Below are 16043 nucleotides of genomic sequence, written 5' to 3'. Positions count from 1 at the left end.
CGGTTTGCTTATATTACTGCATAATCTCCCCTAATCTCCACTTGAAGAAAGGAAAAAAGAACACATCAGCAAACAGTATAATACAATTCTAAATGATTAATTTCTGATTCTGAGCTGTAACAGGAAGGAAGTTGAAGAGGACTGTGGCTGTGTGTGGGTGGGTGGACAAATATTATCTAGCACCTGCCCATGGGATGACCTTGCAATCAAACAGCATTAATCCTTGCTGTCCCGATTATAATATAGTTTGAAAAAATAACAGTAGTGTTGGAGGGTCATCTTTGGTAGTAGAATGAATAATGGTTGGCTTCAGCTGTACACCTGCAGCTGGTCGTTTCCTTTCAAATGTCAGAGTTCCTCTGCTTTCATGGGTGTCATAATGTGAAAGGTTGCAACAGCAGTGCTTTAACATATTGCAGTGCTTTGTAATGGACATTATACTGACATTGTTTCCCCCCTCCAAATATTATAAATAATCAAATGCCAGAATCATTCATTTTTATAGATGCAATGTCATTTTTTAAATGATTGGCATGACGTAGGTTTTCTGGAATTATCCTTTGGGGCAAATCATGCAAAGCCATTAAAACTGGCTGTGCGTACAACTCCTTGGCCTTACTCGGTACTCTGCTAAAAGATCACACTAATTAATGGATCCCCCTACGCCATTTGGTTACTGTATTCTGGCAGACATGTGTATGAAACCGCACAGACCAACAGAAGCCTAGGCAGGCAAAGTGATTAATTAAACACTTCATTGCAGGGATCACCAACCTATTTAGGCCTGTGGATGTTTTTGGATTTTTGAGGAAGTGCTGCTGGTCACTTCTACTCCTCATAGAGAGACAGAAAGAGTGCACACACAGATTTAACTTTTCTAAAGGACCTTTATCAAAAGTGGTTATAGTAGAATTAATCAAAGTCTTGAAAAGGACATAGAACTGGAAGAGGAAATAGTAATCCAAGTTACAGATAAATTCTTGTGGTTGTTATTACTACTACTACTACCCCAATCACTGCTACCACTACTGTTATATTTATTTAATAAATTAATATAAATATGTTATGTTGGTCACATCTTCTAAAACACATTATCATCATCATCATTATAAAACACATCATCATCATCATCATCATCATCATGTCTTTCCCACAGATAAAACAGAACAAGCTAAAAACATAGAAAAGGTGTAATTAAACACTAATAGAATTAAAATAGTATAAAAAATCCATTAAACACAGGCAAAGCAAGCCCTTCAACCACCTTTGGCAGACTTACTGAAGCTCGGGCCTATTAAAACACAAATAGTGTAATGTTAATTGGAGTGTGATGGACGGACCTTGGGTCTGCCTCTTGAAGACCCAGAAGCGATCAGACCCAGGTGGTGTGTCATCCATTCTGGAGGCAGTTAAAAGTTAGAGCCTGACAGTTAAACTGTCAGATGGAGCTTAGAAAGTGCCTAGGCAGGGCTTAGGCAGGGCAAACCAGATGACTAGCCTGAAGGGAAAGTAAAGACCCTAGAAGGGACTGGGAGTGTTTTACTGACTTAGCAGAACAAAACAGCCATTCTAGGAGGCAACAGTTTATTCAGAAGCTGGTTAAAGTGAGAGATTTAAGTAAAGTTTTTAATTATCTCTGTGAAAAGTTTTGACTGAAACACAATGTTGTTCCTTATCAGAGTCATCATTAAGCTGGAACCCTCAATGAGTGTGTTTAGATACCTCTCAAGTGTTACTGACAAGGAAATGTCTAAATCTTAAAATGCCCAAATCCAGTCATGTTAACTAGCTCCCTCCTTTCTTGAGGGAGGTTGCCACATGGAGTTCAGATAGCACTAGGCAAAGCACAAAATTTGAAGTAACAGAGCTTACAAATGTAACTTTGGTTACTACAGAATTCCCCAATCACGCAATACATAATTTGTGTGATTAGCTATCATGTGGTGCAAAGGTGGGTAGCCTCAGGCCCAGTATGGGTGTCAAATGTAGCCCCCGGCACATCTCTTTGGCCCTCAGGACTCTTCCCAGGCCATTCCCATCCCTAGGCCATTTTTCTCCCCAGGCTGTATCCCTCACCAGCACTGCATACCCTTCTTGAGTGCTTTTCTGTGGTAGGACTGTGTCCTTGAACTGTGACCATTTTAGTTATTTATTTCATAACATCTATACGCCGCTTGATTGTCAAAGAACCTCAAGGCCTCTTGCTTGCTTTGGAAGACGTTCTTAGAGGGTGTGTGCGTGCGTGTAGAAACCTCTGACTTTGTGTGACCAGAATATAGCCTGCTGCACAGAACTGAGAGTCATGTTCATTGCTATGCCAACTTTTGCCTTTGACTCCGCCCACCACAGCCATGTGACCCTTGAAAGTCCCCCCCCCCCACAGGAGCGTGGTCCTTGGGAACTTGTGAGAGTCAGAAGGTGTGAGTCATTTGTGCTGTGGCATATGGAGAGGTGAGTTTTAAGGCCAGGGTCTTGGTAACTCCTCCATCCCTGTATGTCAATTAGCATTAGGGTGGGGGGGGGGCTTCTATTGGTGGAGGAGGCACTAACAGGAATTGCATGCTCCTCTTCTGTCTGGAACGAGTTGCTGCAAATTCAGATGGGGCACAAGCTTCTGTCCTTTCTCTTTTGCTTTTTAAAATTATTATTATAGAAAGCTATCTCTGTGCTATTACAGCTTAATGTGCTTGACCACACATTTCTTCCTTATCTGTCTTTCTCTGACTCATCTCACATATATAGATGGTTTTGTGTTGAATAGCAAAATATTTCAAGGAAGGGGGCTAAAATGTTTAAAATAACTTTCTGTCTGTTTCCCTCATACACACACACACACAAAGTATGCTCCTTTTTTAGCCAGCCTTTATATGATTTGCCATTGACTAGATCTTCCCAATTTCCATTTCCATTTCTCCATCAAACATTCATGATGAAAAATTGCTTCCTACTGAGTATCCATTAGTTACTGACGCTGAGGCTAATAAGCAAACTGTGAGTGCACTAGATAGCAAATTGAAATGAGTCACAAAATACACTTAGCATGCCTTTCCTGTTGGTGGTGGTGCGTCATTGGTAGAATGCTTGTTCCTTAACAACACGCATATAAAGATCAGCAACATGGCCTTTTTAAAAAAAGCACACACACAACGCACAATGGTCAACAGAACCTCCATTAACAAGGCTAACTGATTTGTTTATTCTCAAATGAATAATCTCAGTACAGGATGAACCATACCAGACATTACTTTTTACCTAAGATGTTTTCAAGGTCTGCCTACAAATATACAGTAGTTGTGTGAATGCAATGGGTTTCATAAAGTTATGGTCACCTGGGAATAAGAATTCATTGTATGCTGAATGCAGTCCAGACCTACAGTGCTAGCTTTGTTTTTTTATGCAATAGCCTTTAGGTTATAATCCTTGGCACACTACTGAGAAGCAAGACTGAATGCATAGTGGATCAATCAAAATGGAGAATGAGGTGAAAAACCAACTTAATATTTAAGACTAGGGATGGGGAAGAAATTTGACTTGGTTCACATTTAAAGGGGAAGCTATGCACCTAATTCATAATTTCCATTACAATGCAAGGACTGAAACACAATTATTGGTTGAACTTGAGAGTTCTATGAAGTTTGCAATGCAATTCAGCAAAGAAATAAGTACAAAAATGCAGAATAAAACACACACAAAATCTGAAAGTAACTTAGAACAATGCGTTGTACTGTGGAGAAATTGGCTTGCCCAAAATAAAAATATAAATGGGTATATTGGGCAGAATTGCATGCAAAAGTGTACATTAGAAGAAAATCCATGCAAAAATGCTGGTTAAGTTTCATGATACTTTTTTAAAAAAAATGCAAACTCATGTGGAAATGTGAAGAACTGAACTTCTCCACTGGAAAAATGAGAAATGGAGAGGTAGAAAAATTGTCCTATTTGCCATTCCCTACTTTGGGTAAATGTGTTGCAGACTTGGCTGTAATTTATTACTTGGAAACTTAGTGATGGTTGGAGTCATTTAACCCTAATCATCCCCATCCTAAACACATTTGTCCAGATGGTTGTGGTATTCCCACTGTCACTGAACAGATGATTGTCAAGAAGGAAAAGGGGATTCTGCCGGGAACCTCTGACCCTTCTGGACAGCGGTATCAGGTAGAGGGGAAGGAGGGGGCTTCAGCTCCCCAAATATTTTTGGGCAGGGGGCAGTACCCCCCATATTGAGGGGGCTGCCCACCCCCTGCTGGGCACCCTCTGCATGCCCCAGCCCCAACCTCCACCTGGCAGCCCAGGAGCCAGGCAGTGGCTGGGATGAGCGCAGGAGATATTTGCTTTGCTCGTTCCAGCCACAGCCCAGCAGCCTGGCAGCCCGGTGGGGGCTGGGACGAGCCTCCGCGCACCCCACCCTTGCCCACCACACGCTGGGTGGCATCATATGATGCATCACGTGACACATCACATGATCACGCCCCCTCAAGGGGCAAGTTTAGGCTACCTCATATTACACCCTGCACATTTCTGCAAAGAAACTTCTTACGTCTATAGTCATGGCAATCCACTTCAGGAAAGCCTTTTGCCCCATTCAAATTACTATTCACTTGACTGTGGTGCTCAGATGCAGTCTCAAGAATGTTATGTATAACTATGCCCCTTTTTAACTTGAATTCAAGTCCTATAGATTTTCTCTGGATGCAAGCATACCCATCTTCCCATTATATCAACATAACACCCCATATATGGCTGTAATATGGACTGCATTGACTTCTTCTTCAGGCTTCAATGTGTTTAGACTGCAGTCTTAATAAACTTCTTTTTCTCTTATCTATGTATCATTAAGAAGCAATGACATCTTTATTGCTTTTTGCAACTCAGAAGCACTATGATTTATCATAGTTCAGTGTTGGGCTTTGTGATGTTTGCTCTTTAGTTTCTTACACCATGCTAATTGCAGGGGGAACTGGAGCAAAGCACATTTGCCTTCTTTTATTGCGGCAGTGGCTAGGTAGAGCCTCTTAATATTCAACAAGGAACAGATGGGTGAAGCAAAATATACTGATTAGTATCTCATGGAAAAGAAAATCCGTGTGCATGCAAACAATGCCTCTGTGCCATCTGTATGATCTAAATTTGTGGGAAGTCATGAGTGCTAAGAAAATGAAGCATTTTTCCATGAATAGAACCTGGATTGAGATTTGAATATGCATCTAGGAGAAAATGTATAATTTCCAACATCTATTGTAATCAACCAAAAAAGCATGCTGCAATGTCTTTGAATGTACTTTTTACCCCTGTGACCTGAACTGCCTACCCTGTAAAAGAATTGGTTTTCTTTTTCCAACTGGAATTGTAGATTGTAGGAGATGTAGAAAACTCTCCACTCCCACCCCACAGCACCTTAAGAGTATTTATTTTATTTAAAAGCAACTATAAGCATTTTAATGAGGGTGAAAGAGGAGAGCGCAAAATATGGTCTGAAGCTCAACATCAAAAAAACGAAGATCATGGCCACTGGGCCCATCACCTCCTGGCAAATAAAAGGAGAAGAAATGGAGGCAGTGAGAGATTTTACTTTCTTGGGCTCCATGAACACTGCAGATGGTGACAGCAGTCACAAAATTAAAAGACGCCTGCCTAGCAATGACAAACCTAGACAGCATCTTAAAAAGCAGAGACATCACCTTGCCAACAAAGGTCCGTATAGTTAAAGCTATGGTTTTCCCAGTACTGATGTATGGAAGTGAGAGCTGGACCATAAAGAAGACTGATCGCCGAAGAATTGACGCTTTTGAATTATGGTGCTGAAGGAGACTCTTGAGAGTCCCATGGACTGCAAGAAGAACAAAACTATCCATTCTTAAGGAAATAAGCCCTGAGTGCTCACTGGCAGGACAGATCATGAAGCTGAGGCTCCAATACTTTGGCCACCTCATGAGAAGAGAAGACTCCTTGGAAAAGACCCTGATGTTGGGAAAGATTGAGGGCACAAGCAGAAGGGGACGACAGAGGACGAGATGGTTGGACAGTGTTCTCGCAGCTACCAGCATGAGTTTGACCAAACTGCGGGAGGCAGTGTAAGACAAGAGGGCCTGGCGTGCTCCGGTCCATGGGGTCAAGAAGAGTCGGACATGACTAAATGACTAAACAACAAGAACAACATAACCATTTCAATATCTCTAAGCTGTAGTAGTGGCACAGTGGTGGAACTCTGAGAATCTCTTTGCTCAGAATCGTTCTACTAACCTTCCTACATCAGTGGTAACAGCTTAGAGCCATGTGGAATTGGTTGCATGTCTGTGTGAATGGTATATTTAACGCTTCTGTCCCACAGGATCTAACAAGTGCCCCTTACCACCACTATATTTTAATCAGTGGACCACTTAAATGAAGTTTTGATTGATTAATAGGTGGGTACAAATTTCAATCCATGAGTTAAGGGAACACTTTGAAGCTACTTTAGTTTTCATGTGTCATTGGGTACATTTGGGCATCACAGTATACCATAAACCATGGCTTACTGTGAATGAGCAGGGTGTGGCATACGATTTCCAATAGCCAGCATGGTGTAGTGGTTAAGAGTGGTGGACTCGTAATCTGGTGAACTGGGTTCGCTTCCGTGCTCCTCCACATGCAGCTGCTGGGTGACTTTGGGCTAGTCACACTTCTCTGAAGTATCTCAGCCTCACTCACCTCACAGAGTGTCTGTTGTGGGGGAGGAAGGGAAAGGAGATTGTTAGCCGCTTTGAGACTCCTTGGGGGGTATGAAAGGCGGGATATCAAGTCCAAACTCCTCCTCTTCCTCTTCTTCTCTTCTTCTTCTAGCTCCCATTGGCTCCCACAACCCTTGGCTTACCATGATGTCCAAAGCAGCACTTGTGGTTTGTTTCACTCGACCCACAATCAAGAAGCCAAGCACAAACCTTGGCTTCAGATCATGGTTTGTTTGGAGAGAACCAAATCCATTAGCACCTTTTTCAGCTGCCAAGATAAGTGAAGTGTTGTGGTATGTTGCTCCCACTCATGCTAGTGAAGAAGCACTGTTGAGTAATCAGGCTGCATGCACTTGAACACTGCTGATACACAGTAAACCAAGGACTATATGATCTGAAAACAGAGATGATGTATGTGCTTTTGTAACCCATGAATTATTATTATTTAAATAACAGCTTGTCATGCCATCCAAACCTGACAAACGGTGGTTAATATTAACTCTGGTTCATTTGAAGCAAGCCAACTTCAAACTTTGGCTTATGAAGTTGGCATGCTTCAATGAACTATAGTTAAGATGAACCACAATTAAGGGTTCAGATTTAATGCTTACCTGTGATTAATCAAAATCAGAATGAGAAGCTTCCACACTCTTCCTTGTGGCCATCCCTGAAGGAGGAGAGGGGAGAACAAGGCTCACCTTGGCTCATTTTCTTCATGCTAAACTATCATTTAACAAGGTGTTGAAATGCAGGTATAGTAACTAACTTAAGAACAATGGATGAGCTTCAAATGGAAATATTAGCCTCATCCTCCATTGTTGAAACTTAACATTTCATGCACTATAGCAAAATGGCTTTCATTGGGGTTATTATTTTTTAAAAGTTTATGGCAAGTAACAATACTCCTGAACTCCTTGCCTCTGCTTATGGTAATAATGGGCAGCCAGTGTTATGTATTTTAAATAGGATATACATGTCCTGTATATGTTTAAGTACTGGTGCTTGTTGTTGTTGTTGTGACATAGGATCATATTATTATTATTTTGGGTCATACGTGGATACAAAAATGCTAAGAAATGTGAAAACGAAAGAAAAATGCTCCACAAACAGTTTTTGCTCTCATGAACATTAATGTACGTTGTTCTAAATGAAGAATCTGGTTTGTTCTAATTTTAGTTAACATTTAGTTAACATCTGAAGCATTTTTAACATTTGTTCACCTCTCCCAGAGGGCCACATGATATGCTTACAGCTCTTTGCCAGGAAATTTCATGAGAGACTAGGTCTGCAGCGGAGCCCATTTCTAGCCCACATTTAGATACTTCTGTTTCCAACTCATGTGTCCGGCCAGGTCATTGGACAGGAAGATGATGTTGGCTGGAGGTTTCTGGGAGGCATCCTGCTACTGTTTTCATAATAACCCACAACCCTTGCAGCACTGCCAGTGGAGTTCCCAGCTGTAAGCAGCTGCAGAATTGGAACAATGTAGGCAACTATGCTGAAAACTAATATATATTTAGCAATTGCACTGGTGATGTTGAAGCTGTGGCCCTTCGGATATTGCCAATACACAGCTCTCATTATTCCTGACCGTTGGCTGGGGTGTAATGGGAGTTGAAGTCCAACAATATCTAGAGGGCCACAGGGTCCCCATCCATGGGTTACACTGAATTGAGTGACAAAACACTTTGGTTTAGCTGTTCGTGAGCTGCTGAAATGCCTTTAGCAGTTCTGAAGGGCAGCAACCAAGAAATCTCTCTGCAGCAGTCTGAATTTGACAAAGGTAAGCATAACATGGTGCTCTTGATTGACTTTTTAGAAATTGTAATGGGACATAGGAGTGAAAGCTGTCTCTCAACAGGGGCCATTTGGGGTTATAGCCAGCACCTTTATTTGAACCTTGGTGATATAGCAGGTATATTTTTGATGTAGATGAATTATGCATCTGGTGATCTGCCACTATAGTATTCACAAGTGGATATTCACAAGATTACAAATACATAATGAACAGTACCCACAAAATATGCTGATCTCTAGTGATAACGGAAGGCCATTTTTCTCTGTCTCTCACAAGTTTTGCAAACCACCATTTGTTTCAAAGTGCCCAGTCACTAAACAAGGTAAGGTTTGGGACCAAAGGGTAAAGGGTGACTAACAATTTGTAACAACAACAACAACAACAACACCACCCTGGGTAAGCTCTAGAGTCTAAGGCATCAGGATAGGGGTCAGATGGAAGAACTGGGTGTTGCCAGTATACAGTACAGGCAAATGGCAAGTATCTATGCTATCTAGCCCAGTGGCCTCATTGAATGAATATGGGATGGAATGAAGACCTTGATGACCTCAGCAGAGGGATTAATGAGCAACTGACTCATCAATATTTTGGGGGGTGTTGCTTGCAGCTAGAAATAGGAGAACAGTTACCTGGACACCTGCCAGATCTTGTAATAATGTCATCAGTGCATGTGGCACCTTCATCATGTAGTTTCTGTCATATGCTGAAGATGTGTCTCTTCGCTGTGTTGACAACTAAGACACATGTTTTCAGGACCTACCCATTTCCTGTGACTGTAAATTGTTTTTTTTAATAGATTTTACATTGTTGTAACTTGTCCTGGGACCTGATGGTGAAGGACAGGTAATAAATTGAATAATAATAATAATAATAATAATAATAATAATAATAATACAGTGTGATAATACAGTGTGTAGACCCAATAATATGTGTGTTGACCCAATTTTGGGATTGGTAATAGTGAAACTATTCACATCAATGAACTGTAGCAGGGATGCAGAACAATATTAGCAGAGTCTGAATCAGTGGGAAAGTTTGCACAAGAATTTCCAGTGCTTTGGGGAATATTTTAACAAGTCACATGAATTGACTAGACTAGAGGGAAAATCAAGGTTGGAAGAGAACACAGCATTTTAGGATAATGAACTTGTGCTACCAAGACCTCTTGTCCTTACATATGATTTGGGAAAGTGTGATGTCTTGAAGATGACTCACGGAATATGGATTTTGAATAATCTTTAAGTAGTTTCTCACAGACGTAAAATACATTTTCATCAGGAAAAGGGACACAGAGGCAGATGTAATCATCATGATTAGGAGCTTCTTCTTCTTCTTCTTCTTCTTCTTCTTCTTCTTCACACCACCAAGTTCTACTGGAGTTCATTAAACTGTGATGAGCAGACCAACAAGGATGTCGCTGCAGCAGAAGAATAATGCTGTGCTTGTTAAAGGGGGGGGGGATATGGCAGTTAATAAACCCACATTAAAAAGCAAGTTTTGTTCTAATGGCTCTCAACATTCAGTCAAGTATATTTTTTAAAAAATCAACTGCTGATTCCTGTTGGAAAAAATATATACAAATGCTGCTTTGAAGAGAGGATTATGCAGGATTCAACTTGTTTTGTTAATTAATTTTCCCTAGGTAACAGCAGAAAATCACTGGTAGGGAACTTTTAGTAAACTAAGAGCACAGACCATTAAGACTGGATTAAATTTAGATTTTAAACCCACATGATTCTCGGTCTGCCTCCCTCCTCTTCTGCATCATGTTGACTCACAAATCTTTTTTAAAAAAATCCCTTCCAGGAGCGAATAGCCAAGAACAAAAGCAACATCCCCCCCCCCTTTCTTGGTTCCTTGTTCTTTACAATGAAACGTATAAATTGACAAGATGGACATGATGTACATATAAAATGACAGTAGGTCATTTAGTGCCATTGCACATATTTCAAACTATGACCTTGTAATTAATAAAACCAGCTTGCACCTGATTTTGAGCTGCTGTTATTTGGATTAATTAAGAAAATGAAAACAAACCTTTGGACCAGAAAATGGCATCCTACTGAAAGATTAGTAGCATTCACTGAAGATTAATATGGGATGGAAAGTGAAGTTCCTACAGAGAACAAAAATGAGGATATTTTCGATCAAAATTCTCCCATAAACCAGACAGTCTTTGTGAATGTACTAACAATGCCATCTTATTACTTCTCTCACTAGCAAATCAGTGGCTCATGAGCTACAGCAACACCAGTGATTCTTTCCCATTATGGTGGTGTGCCTGGGTGGTGTCAGGCCGCTGTAATAATAATAAAATTTTATTTATATCCTGCCCTCTCCAGCCAAAGCCGGGCTCAGAGCGGCTAACAACAGTAAAAGTAACACAGTTTACATAAGAAACTTGCATGGCTGGTTGCCAAGAACATACAAAGACAAGGAAAACTTTCTTACCATCCGCTTTTTATTCAATATTTACAGAGAGAGGCTTGGCCATTCCTCTGATTTAGAAGTTTTTTGTTTGTTTGTTTCATTTGCTTAACAAACAAAACAAAACAATACCCCAACTAATTTTCAATGGACGGCTTGCAATAAAAAACACATAACAATAATTCATTTACAAGACAACAATATAAACAATTTCAGTGCAGCAGACAAGAAAATGATAAAAAAACTCTATATGTAAAAATTATATGAAATAAAATGTTTATATGTAAAATATGTAATAAAATGAAATAAATAAGTGAAACGCACAATAAAATTGCATGAACTTTTTCCCCATGGTGAGAGCAGGATTATACCCTTCTGACAACAATGCTCCTGCTAGCAATGCCTTGTGGTAGCCATGGATTCAGCCTCAATGTGAAAGGTGGGCTATGTGTGATGTAAACAGAGTACAAATGGCAGCATGTGTGGGTGTGCAAGAGTCCACAGTCATCAACACCACATATGGAGAGGACATATTGTGGCTAGTGTGTGAACGGGCCTTAAAATCCCACAATGACAGATCATATGGTAGGCAATCTATGCCACTGTACTGTCCAGACAAGAATATTTTGTGTCTGTTATTTGGGCTGGAAATTGCTAGAAACTCACAAAGTTGCATAATTCCTCGGAAATGGTTTTTCTTTCATATTTAAATTCCCAAATATGTATGTGCGGCAGCCTCCTTGCAAAGCTAGACAGGAAGTCTGGGGAAACCCAACATACCTCTGCACACCTATTAGCTGCTCATCTGAGGTTCAGTCCCCTAATAAAAAGACCAGTGTCTGCTCAACTTTTCAAAATTGTATCTATCCAGACAAATATTGATTCTGTGTTTTGACAGGCCTACCTGGAAGGGCGGAAATGAAGTAATCTGCAAATCCGAGTTGACCTGAGAATGTTTGATTGCTCGATTAACAGGCGTCTCAAAGGCATTCAAGCAAAGTTAAAGTTATCACCAGTATTCCTGCATGCACTCGACGACATTTTTCCAAAGCAGAACTTTATAAGATGCCAAATGTAAAGCTATGACTCAAATCCTAAAATACTAATAGCTGCTCTCATACACATCAAAGAAAACATATAACCCAGGAAACCTTTGGCTTCCCAAACATTTTCTGTAATTTCAGACACAAATATGACATTTATAGTTTGGCCAAACAAGTATTTCCTAATTAGTAAAGTCAATTACCATTACATATTCCTCACCCCGCCACCCCTCCTGCAAAACCTGGCATTACTGCAAAAAGAAAGGCAGTGTGCAACAGTTATTCCATATCCTGAAGCTTCCTGGCACCATGCACATTTCTTTATATGGGGCTGTTGACTGTTTGCTACATGGCAATGGTATTAGTCACCATCACATGAGGTTCCATTTTCAGAAGTGGTCTAGAGTTAAAGAATTCATTCTGCTTCCTAAAGAAAACCCCTCACTGTCTGTCCCCTTACTGACCTAAATCTGTGCGTTGCTATCACCCTGCAACCTTAGCCCAAGTTTACTGACAACTGTGGCATTTTCCTTTGAGATGTCATACTGTATATACCTACCTACAGCCAAGTAGAGCTCGGGTGAAAAAGTTATAAGAGAGCATGTGTGTTTATTCAGCTGGTGGGAAACTGAAAGCAGGACTCAATGATTAATCATATAAAGATTGGAATGATGGGTGGCTGGATAAAAAGGTAGTTTGAAACAAATGGTTTGAAATCACACAGAAGAATAATTGGTTTCTCTGCCTGCTATTACCAGTGCCTGTAGGTGGAGAAAAACAATCTGGCAAAGGCTGTTCGTTGATAGAAATCTAAAATTTCTATTATAAGTCAAGCATAAAGCAAGCAAAGAATTTATTGCATATGGGTTGGGTCCAGATTCGCCATGTGTGGAACTCTGCTGATGGGACCAGGGCTGGTGTTGAGGCTCAGTATCGTTGCCCAACCCGCAGTCGGTGTCCTTTATAACTGCTAGACAAAAGAGTCTCAAGGTTAGGCTGTAAAAAGAGTCTTCAGGGTCTTCTCATTTTCCTACCCAAAGGAAAGCATGGCGTGGATTCAATTTATTCACCAAACAGTCTTTCGGAAATTGTTGTTGTTGTTTAGTAGTTTAGTCGTATCTGACTCTTCGTGACCCCATGGACCAGAGCACGCTAGGCACTCCTGTCTTCCACTGCCTCCCGCAGTTTGATCAAACTCATGTTGGTAGCTTCGAGAACACTGTCCAACCATCTTGTCCTCTGTCGTCCCCTTCTCCTTGTGCCCTCCATCTTTCCCAACATCAGGGTCTTTTCCAGGGAGTCTTCTCTTCTCATGAGGTGGCCAAAGTATTGGAGCCTCAGCTTCACGATCTGTCCTTCCAGTGAGCACTCAGGGCTGCTTTCCTTAAGAATGGATGGGTTTGATCTTCTTGCAGTCCACGGGACTCTCAAGAGTCTCCTCCAGCACCATAATTCAAAAGCATCAATTCACCCTTCTTTTTCGGAAATTAGGAACCATCAATCCTTTGTTCATGGATGGCTTGGTTTCAGGGGTGCCATCTCATTCTCAGGATTGTGAGTGCCCGCCACCACAATGCAGATGTGTGACACCACAGGCACACACATCTTCCTCCTCCTATCCACAACCAGCAAGTCTGAGCCGCCCCCTCAGGAAAAAGGTGCCTTGTTTGCTGGCTGTGAAGGGCGGAGCTGAACTGCTTCTCTCTCGGAGGCAGCATCACTGCCGCCAGCCAGCTTTTCTCATTGACTTTGTGGGTGCCCTGCCCCCACAATTATATTATTGTGGGTGCCCAAGCACCTGCAGCCTCCTGGAGTTGGCTCCTATGCTTGGTTTTACCCCAGAATGTTCATTCCCTTTCTCTCTGTTGTACCATATTTGAAAGAAAGAAAGCAAAAAGGAACTAAATCCTTCTTCTATTGGTTTTTTGCAAGCAGAAGGACACTCCACTTCAGACTGCTTAACAGGCTGTATTAGCACTGGACCAAATCACATCACTTGCTAATGATGTCAGCAGGATCTTTCTCTGCTGGATGATAGCCGAGTTTTTTTCTTTATTTTTTTGCAGGCTCTTGTGAGCTCATTTTTCCAGGATTTGAATTTCCAGACAAATACTCTGTCCAGCTCCATTCCTAATGTCATCATCTTATACTTTTGAGAAATAAAGTTCGGGCCAAGGACACATTCTTCATTATCTTCAAGGGAATCCATTTTGCCTGTCTGCACATAAATCTGAGCAGCTCCATTAACTTGTGCCTGGGTTTACATGATGACTCTTGTTCATGTTTCTCGTTCTGGATGGGAAGCTGCAGCAATTGTTCCCTCACTGGTGTTCTTCTAGCTGAAATATATTTATATATATGCCAAATGTGCTATCATAAGTAGGGACAGACAACCTGTCAATTTTGGTTTTCCTCAGTTACTCATTTTCCTAGTCACAAATTCAGTCCTCCACATTGCTGAAGCAATTTGCAACTTTAATTTTTGAAGATCCTTGTGAAAATTCACCAGTATGAATTTCTCCCAATATATACATTTTTGTATTCAGTTTTCATTAATATATATATTTTTGCAAGCACATTTATCTCATATAATACATGTTATTTCCATTAATGTATGCGTCTGTAGATATGCTTTCCCTCAAATATTTGCACTTCTTTTTTACACCTTGTTTGGTTGGGCAACTTTAGCACAAAAAAGAGAAGTGTTAATTTCAAATGATAATTGTGTTCCAGTCCCTGTACTGATTCAAAACATGTAAATTAAGTAGTTTCCAATTAAAATGCAAATAAAATTACATTTCTCCCTCATCCCTAAGACAGGAAAGGAAATAGTTTCTAAATGCTCAGAGGCAGCCATTGCTAAGTCCTTGCCAAGAAAAGGATGTGGAAGACCATATTTCTTAAAAATATCTATCTGCTGTTTTTATAGTCCTGCTGGAAGCTTCTCATGAACACGGCTAGCATGACTGAGATCTCCAGTACACACAAAGGACTGTGTTTAGACAGAGGAAAAATAACAATGATAGGGCTGCTCCCCTGGAAATTATTTCAAATGGCATGATCTGCAAACCTCAACTCTTATATTTAAGCTACTTCAGTTTACTACAAGATTGAGGAAGCTGTTGCCCTCCAGATATTGCAGGACTACAGCGCTCATCATCCCTGGCCATTGGTCATGCAAGCTGGGGCTGATAGGAGTTGTAGTCCAGCAACATCTAGAGGACCACTAGTTCCCCACCCCTGGTTTGCAGTTAACTATTGTAAAGTACAAGTAGGCCAGCTCAGCACTTCCAGTGTGGTGTAGTGGTTAAGAGTGGTAGTCTCGTAATCTGGTGAACCGGGTTCGCTTCCCCGCTCCTCCACATGCAGCTGCTGGGTGACCTTGGGCTAGTCACACTTCTATGAAGTCTCTCAGCCTCACTCATCTCACAGAGTGTTTGTTGTGGGGGAGGAAGGGAAAGGAGAATGTAAGCCGCTTTGAGACTCCTTCGGGTAGTGATAAAGCGGGATATCAAATCCAAACTCCTCCTCCTCCTCCTCCTCCTCCTCCTGCTCCTCCTCCTCTTCTTCTGTCATTCTGGACATCTGTCAGATGTGGTCATCTGCTAGTCTGCAACAGGCAATAAGAATGATAGTGATTATATCAGCTGTAATAGACAATAATATACTACAGTGGAAGCTCGGGTTGTGAATGTGATCCTTGCGGGATGCACGTTCGCAACCTGCAGCATTCACAACCTGCAGTGGCACATCTGCGCATGAGCGGGTTGCGATTTGGTGCTTCTGCGCATGAGCAAAGCTCGATTTAGCGCTTCTGCGCACGCATTAGCTAAAGTGGTGCTTCAGGTTAAGAACAGCTTCAGGTTAAGAACGGACCTCCGGAACAAATTAAGTTCTTAACTTGAGGTACCACTGTATCATGATGATACAGGGTAAATGTCCCATGGTGTTTCATCATTGATGGATTTGTTTTCCAAATTGCAGAAATGAGGTTTATAATATGTTAAACTCAGAAGAACAGAAATCTTTCAAAGCTTTCTCTATTTCAAAATTTAAAGGTCCTTT

At 41.1% G+C, this 16043-nt stretch overlaps 2 long non-coding RNA genes across 3 annotated transcripts in view; one reads left to right on the top strand and one right to left on the bottom strand.

Annotated features, from left to right (window-relative positions):
* Positions 1-867: 867 nt before the first annotated feature.
* Positions 868-2595, bottom strand: LOC310673208. Its single transcript, XR_014508910.1, has 2 exons — positions 2323-2595; positions 868-1569 (listed from the first exon to the last, which is right to left on the bottom strand). It is a non-coding gene; the product is annotated as an uncharacterized lncRNA (long non-coding RNA).
* LOC310673202 overlaps positions 1483-16043 on the top strand; it is a 50925-nt gene continuing 36364 nt past the window's right edge. For both annotated transcript variants that reach the window (XR_014508903.1, XR_014508904.1), the window contains exons 1-2: positions 1483-1604; positions 2384-2451. This is a non-coding gene — a long non-coding RNA (uncharacterized lncRNA). The remainder of the gene's footprint in view (positions 1605-2383; positions 2452-16043) is intronic.

This window comes from Podarcis tiliguerta (assembly GCF_965153285.1).
Source record: "Podarcis tiliguerta genome assembly, chromosome: 3".
Classification (NCBI taxonomy): Eukaryota; Metazoa; Chordata; class Lepidosauria; order Squamata; family Lacertidae; genus Podarcis; species Podarcis tiliguerta.
Note: the sequence above shows the minus strand (reverse complement) of the source record. Positions and strands in the feature narration are given on the sequence as shown.